Raw genomic sequence first — 6,602 nt, forward strand, 5'->3', positions numbered from 1 at the left:
GCAAAGCAGGGAAAGGATTAAACAGAAGCAGCAATATCTTTTAAAAAGGGACAAATGGTGAACCAGAATCCCAAAAGAATGCTCAGAGACTTAAGTCCCAAAGGGGCAAATGGTTAACCAGAAGCTGGGTGAACTGTTTAACCAAAAGTGGGAAAAAGGATTAAAATGTTGTGAAATGATTAACCAGAAGGCGAAAGCAAAGTGCGGCGGCGAAGTCCTAAAGGGGAAAAGGTTGACCATAAAGCAGGGAAATGATTAAACAAAAGCAGAAAAATTCAGTAAGAAGGGGCAAATGGTTAACCAGAAGTTGGGTGAACTGCTTAACCAAAAGTGGGAAAGAGGATTAAAAGGGGAGAAATGTTGAACCAGATGTCGAAAACAATGCGCGGCGATGAAGTCTGAAAGAGGAATAGGTCGACCGCAAAGCAGGGAAATGATTAAACAAAAGCAGAAAAATTCAGTAAAAAGGGGCAAATGGTGAACCAGAAGCTGGGTGAACTGCTTAACCAAAAGTGGGAAAAAGGATTAAAAGGGGAGAAATGTTGAACCAGATGTCGAAAACAAGGTGCGGCGATGAAGTCTGAAAGAGGAATAGGTCGACCGCAAAGCAGGGAAAGGTTTAATCAAAAGCAGCAATATCTTTTAAAAAGGGACAAATGGTGAACCAGAATCACAAAAGAATGCTCAGAGACTTAAGTCCCAAAGGGGAAATGGTTAACCAGTAGCTGGGTGAACTGTCCAACCCAAAGTGGGAAAAAGGATTAAAAGGGGTGAAATGATTAACCAGAAGGCGAAAGCAAAGTGCGGCGGCGAAGTCGTAAGGGGAAAAGGTTGACCAGAAAGCAGGGAAAGCATTAAACAAAAGCGGCAACATTTTTAAAAAAGTGGCAAATGGTTAACCAGAATCCCAAAAGAATGCTCAGAGACTTAAGTCCCAAAGGGGAAATGGTTAACCAGAAGCTGGGTGAACTGGTGAACCAAAAGTGGGAAAAAGGATTAAAAGGGGAGAAATGTTTAACCAGAAGGCAAAAGCAAAGTGCGGCGGCGAAGTCCAAAAGGGGAAAAGGTTGACAAGAAAGCAGGGAAATGATTAAACCAAAGCGGAAAAATTCAGTATAATGGGGCAAATGGTTAACCAGAAGCTGGGTGAAATGGTTAACCGAAAGTGGCAAAAAAAGATTTAAAGGGGAAAAATGATTAACCAGAAGTCGACAACAATGCGCGGCGATGAAGTCTGAAAGGGGAAAAGGTTGACCACATAGCAGGGAAACGATTAAACAAAAGCGGCAACATTTTTAAAAAAGTGGCAAATGATTAACCAGAATCCCAAAAGAATGCTCAGAGACTAAGTCCCAAAGGGGAAATGGTTAACCAGAAGCTGGGGGAAATGGTTAACCAAAAGTTGCAAAAATGATTAAAAGGGGTGAAATGATTAACCAGGAGGCTAAAGCAATGTGCCGCGGTGAAGTCTGAAAGAGGGAAAGGTTGACCAGAAAGCATTAAACAAAAGCGGCAACATTTTTTAAAAATTGGCAAATGATTAACCAGAATCCCAAAAGAATGCTCAGAGACTAAGTCCCATAGGGGAAATGGTTAACCAGAAGCTGGGGGAAATGGTTAACCAAAAGTTGCAAAAATGATTAAAAGGGGTGAAATGATTAACCAGAATTCGAAAATAATGTGCGGCGATGAAGTCCTAAAGGGGAAAAGTTTGACCACAAAGCAGGGAAAGCATTAAACAAAAGCGGCAACATTTTTTAAAAATTGGCAAATGATTAACCAGAATCCCAAAAGAATGCTCAGAGACTAAGTCCCAAAGGGGAAATGGTTAACCAGAAGCTGGGGGAAATGGTTAACCAAAAGTTGCAAAAATGATTAAAAGGGGTGAAATGATTAACCAGGAGGCTAAAGCAATGTGCCGCGGTGAAGTCTGAAAGAGGGAAAGGTTGACCAGAAAGCATTAAACAAAAGCGGCAACATTTTTTAAAAATTGGCAAATGATTAACCAGAATCCCAAAAGAATGCTCAGAGACTAAGTCCCAAAGGGGAAATGGTTAACCAGAAGCTGGGGGAAATGGTTAACCAAAAGTTGCAAAAATGATTAAAAGGGGTGAAATGATTAACCAGGAGGCTAAAGCAATGTGCCGCGGTGAAGTCTGAAAGAGGGAAAGGTTGACCAGAAAGCATTAAACAAAAGCGGCAACATTTTTAAAAAAGTGGCAAATGATTAACCAGAATCCCAAAAGAATGCTCAGAGACTGAGTCCCAAAGGGGAAATGGTTAACCAGAAGCTGGGGGAAATGGTTAACCAAAAGTTGCAAAAATGATTAAAAGGGGTGAAATGATTAACCAGGAGGCTAAAGCAATGTGCCGCGGTGAAGTCTGAAAGAGGGAAAGGTTGACCAGAAAGCATTAAACAAAAGCGGCAACATTTTTTAAAAAGTGGCAAATGATTAACCAGAATCCCAAAAGAATGCTCAGAGACTAAGTCCCAAAGGGGAAATGGTTAACCAGAAGCTGGGGGAAATGGTTAACCAAAAGTTGCAAAAATGATTAAAAGGGGTGAAATGATTAACCAGGAGGCTAAAGCAATGTGCCGCGGTGAAGTCTGAAAGAGGGAAAGGTTGACCAGAAAGCATTAAACAAAAGCGGCAACATTTTTTAAAAATTGGCAAATGATTAACCAGAATTCCAAAAGAATGCTCAGAGACTAAGTCCCAAAGGGGAAATGGTTAACCAGAAGCTGGGGGAAATGGTTAACCAAAAGTTGCAAAAATGATTAAAAGGGGTGAAATGATTAACCAGGAGGCTGAAGCAATGTGCCGCGGGGAAGTCTGAAAGAGGCAAAGGTTGACCAGAAAGCATTAAACAAAAGTGGCAACATTTTTTAAAAATTGGCAAATGATTAACCAGAATCCCAAAAGAATGCTCAGAGACTAAGTCCCAAAGGGGAAATGGTTAACCAGAAGCTGGGGGAAATGGTTAACCAAAAGTTGCAAAAATGATTAAAAGGGGTGAAATGATTAACCAGGAGGCTAAAGCAATGTGCCGCGGTGAAGTCTGAAAGAGGGAAAGGTTGACCAGAAAGCATTAAACAAAAGTGGCAACATTTTTAAAAAATTGGCAAATGATTAACCAGAATCCCAAAAGAATGCTCAGAGACTAAGTCCCAAAGGGGAAATGGTTAACCAGAAGCTGGGGGAAATGGTTAACCAAAAGTTGCAAAAATGATTAAAAGGGGTGAAATGATTAACCAGGAGGCTGGAGCAATGTGCCGCGGTGAAGTCTGAAAGAGGGAAAGGTTGACCAGAAAGCATTAAACAAAAGTGGCAACATTTTTTAAAAATTGGCAAATGATTAACCAGAATCCCAAAAGAATGCTCAGAGACTAAGTCCCAAAGGGGAAATGGTTAACCAGAAGCTGGGGGAAATGGTTAACCAAAAGTTGCAAAAATGATTAAAAGGGGTGAAATGATTAACCAGGAGGCTGAAGCAATGTGCCGCGGTGAAGTCTGAAAGAGGGAAAGGTTGACCAGAAAGCATTAAACAAAAGTGGCAACATTTTTAAAAAATTGGCAAATGATTAACCAGAATCCCAAAAGAATGCTCAGAGACCAAGTCCCAAAGGGGAAATGGTTAACCAGAAGCTGGGGGAAATGGTTAACCAAAAGTTGCAAAAATGATTAAAAGGGGTGAAATGATTAACCAGGAGGCTAAAGCAATGTGCCGCGGTGAAGTCTGAAAGAGGGAAAGGTTGACCAGAAAGCATTAAACAAAAGCGGCAACATTTTTTAAAAATTGGCAAATGATTAACCAGAATCCCAAAAGAATGCTCAGAGACTAAGTCCCAAAGGGGAAATGGTTAACCAGAAGCTGGGGGAAATGGTTAACCAAAAGTTGCAAAAATGATTAAAAGGGGTGAAATGATTAACCAGGAGGCTGAAGCAATGTGCCGCGGTGAAGTCTGAAAGAGGGAAAGGTTGACCAGAAAGCATTAAACAAAAGTGGCAACATTTTTTAAAAATTGGCAAATGATTAACCAGAATCCCAAAAGAATGCTCAGAGACTAAGTCCCAAAGGGGAAATGGTTAACCAGAAGCTGGGGGAAATGGTTAACCAAAAGTTGCAAAAATGATTAAAAGGGGTGAAATGATTAACCAGGAGGCTAAAGCAATGTGCCGCGGTGAAGTCTGAAAGAGGGAAAGGTTGACCAGAAAGCATTAAACAAAAGTGGCAACATTTTTAAAAAATTGGCAAATGATTAACCAGAATCCCAAAAGAATGCTCAGAGACTAAGTCCCAAAGGGGAAATGGTTAACCAGAAGCTGGGGGAAATGGTTAACCAAAAGTTGCAAAAATGATTAAAAGGGGTGAAATGATTAACCAGGAGGCTGGAGCAATGTGCCGCGGTGAAGTCTGAAAGAGGGAAAGGTTGACCAGAAAGCATTAAACAAAAGTGGCAACATTTTTTAAAAATTGGCAAATGATTAACCAGAATCCCAAAAGAATGCTCAGAGACTAAGTCCCAAAGGGGAAATGGTTAACCAGAAGCTGGGGGAAATGGTTAACCAAAAGTTGCAAAAATGATTAAAAGGGGTGAAATGATTAACCAGGAGGCTGAAGCAATGTGCCGCGGTGAAGTCTGAAAGAGGGAAAGGTTGACCAGAAAGCATTAAACAAAAGTGGCAACATTTTTAAAAAATTGGCAAATGATTAACCAGAATCCCAAAAGAATGCTCAGAGACCAAGTCCCAAAGGGGAAATGGTTAACCAGAAGCTGGGGGAAATGGTTAACCAAAAGTTGCAAAAATGATTAAAAGGGGTGAAATGATTAACCAGGAGGCTAAAGCAATGTGCCGCGGTGAAGTCTGAAAGAGGGAAAGGTTGACCAGAAAGCATTAAACAAAAGCGGCAACATTTTTTAAAAATTGGCAAATGATTAACCAGAATCCCAAAAGAATGCTCAGAGACTAAGTCCCAAAGGGGAAATGGTTAACCAGAAGCTGGGTGAAATGGTTAACCAAAAGTTGCAAAAATGATTAAAAGGGGTGAAATGATCAACCAGAAGTCGAAAATAATGTGCGGCGATGAAGTCCTAAGGGGCAAAAGTCACCCAGAAGGCAGGGAAATGATCAAACGAAAGCAGCCAAAAAATTATTAAAAGAGGGGAACTGATGAACCAAAAGATGAGAAACGGCCCGCAGAGACTAAGTCCAAAACGGGAACTGGTGAACCGGAAATGATTAACCAAAAACTAAGTCCGAAGAGGGAACTGGTAAACCAGAACTGAGTAACCCGATTTTTAAAATTAATTATAAATGGGGAAACGATTGAGCAAAAGGCGGAAATTAAGTCACAGGGACCATGTCCGAAAGGGCAAGAGGTTACCCCGTAGGGGGCATTCGTCAACTCAATCTGAAAAATTTGGAGGCAAATCTGACCAAAATGCGGAAATCGGACCACACCGCGAGGGGCGCCATTCGACGGGGCAGGGTTAGACGCGTCGAACGGTACCTGAAGGTCCCGGCTGCGACACGTGAGTCCGGAGATATGGCCAGTCAAAGTCTGATGGGAGGTACCGAAGCCGAAAAATCGAAACGCGTTTGCGGCGATTCGGTGTCAGAGAGTCGGTCACGAATTCAAATTCGTCCCGCTGATTCGCCAATTGCCAGCCGGTTCCGGGGGGATTGGCGGGGTACCTGCAGGATAGTAAGAGGTGGCATGTCGAGACTTAGCCTGTTTACCAGACTTGTGTCTAGCGCCTCCAGGTCTGCAGAGACCGACCCGGGCTGCCGCCCAACCGACTTTTAAGCCTTTTGGGAGTGGGAATTTTTCCCATTTTTCCCCATTTTTCGGGTTTTTTGGTCGGGCTTGAAAACGGCGGCCCCGAGGCCTCCCGGGGCTGGCGGGCTTCGGCTCCCTTGCGAGAGGGTCCGAATTCCACCCGTTTAAGCCCAGAAAGGAGTTCGGAAGTCAGTCGGTCGAGGGAACCCCTTCGGAAGTCCGACGGGGATGGATTCGGCCGGCGTTTCGGATCTCCGGTCAGAGGATTCCCCCCCTGGGCGGGGGGGTGCGAGTAGCTGCCGGCAAACGGTCCCTTGCACTTGTGGCACAAAAAGTCCGAGCACAGGTTAATGAGTTGGCCGCGGAAGCCCCTATGCCGAAATGAGAAAGCCCCCGTTGCGGGGATTTAGTGACGCATCTGCGGCCGGAGGTGGGAGGCCGTCCTGCCGAATTGACACTTGTCATTCGGGCACCTAGGGATTGGTCGGGTACCCGGAGATTTTCGAGAACACGATTTTCAGAGCTTTCTCTGACAGCCCAGGTGCACTTTAAGAGTGCCTGAAAAAGTGACACTTGGCAAAAGGCTCTCAATTTCAAAGCGGAGACCTTTACAAGAGCACTCGGAAGTCACCTGTCAGCATTTAAAGCTACATCAGGCGGCAATTTTCGAACTCTTTGTCAGTCTGAAATCGTGTTGAGCCTCGACAGCGTCGGGCTCAGGCAGGAGGAGCTTGCCAGCAGAGAGAGGCTCACCATGGATTGCTGGTGGATGCTTTTCGAAAACATATACACATTATATTATATTATAATAATATAAA

Source organism: Heptranchias perlo, unplaced genomic scaffold (assembly GCF_035084215.1).
Source record: "Heptranchias perlo isolate sHepPer1 unplaced genomic scaffold, sHepPer1.hap1 HAP1_SCAFFOLD_592, whole genome shotgun sequence".
In the NCBI taxonomy this organism is placed as follows: Eukaryota; Metazoa; Chordata; class Chondrichthyes; order Hexanchiformes; family Hexanchidae; genus Heptranchias; species Heptranchias perlo.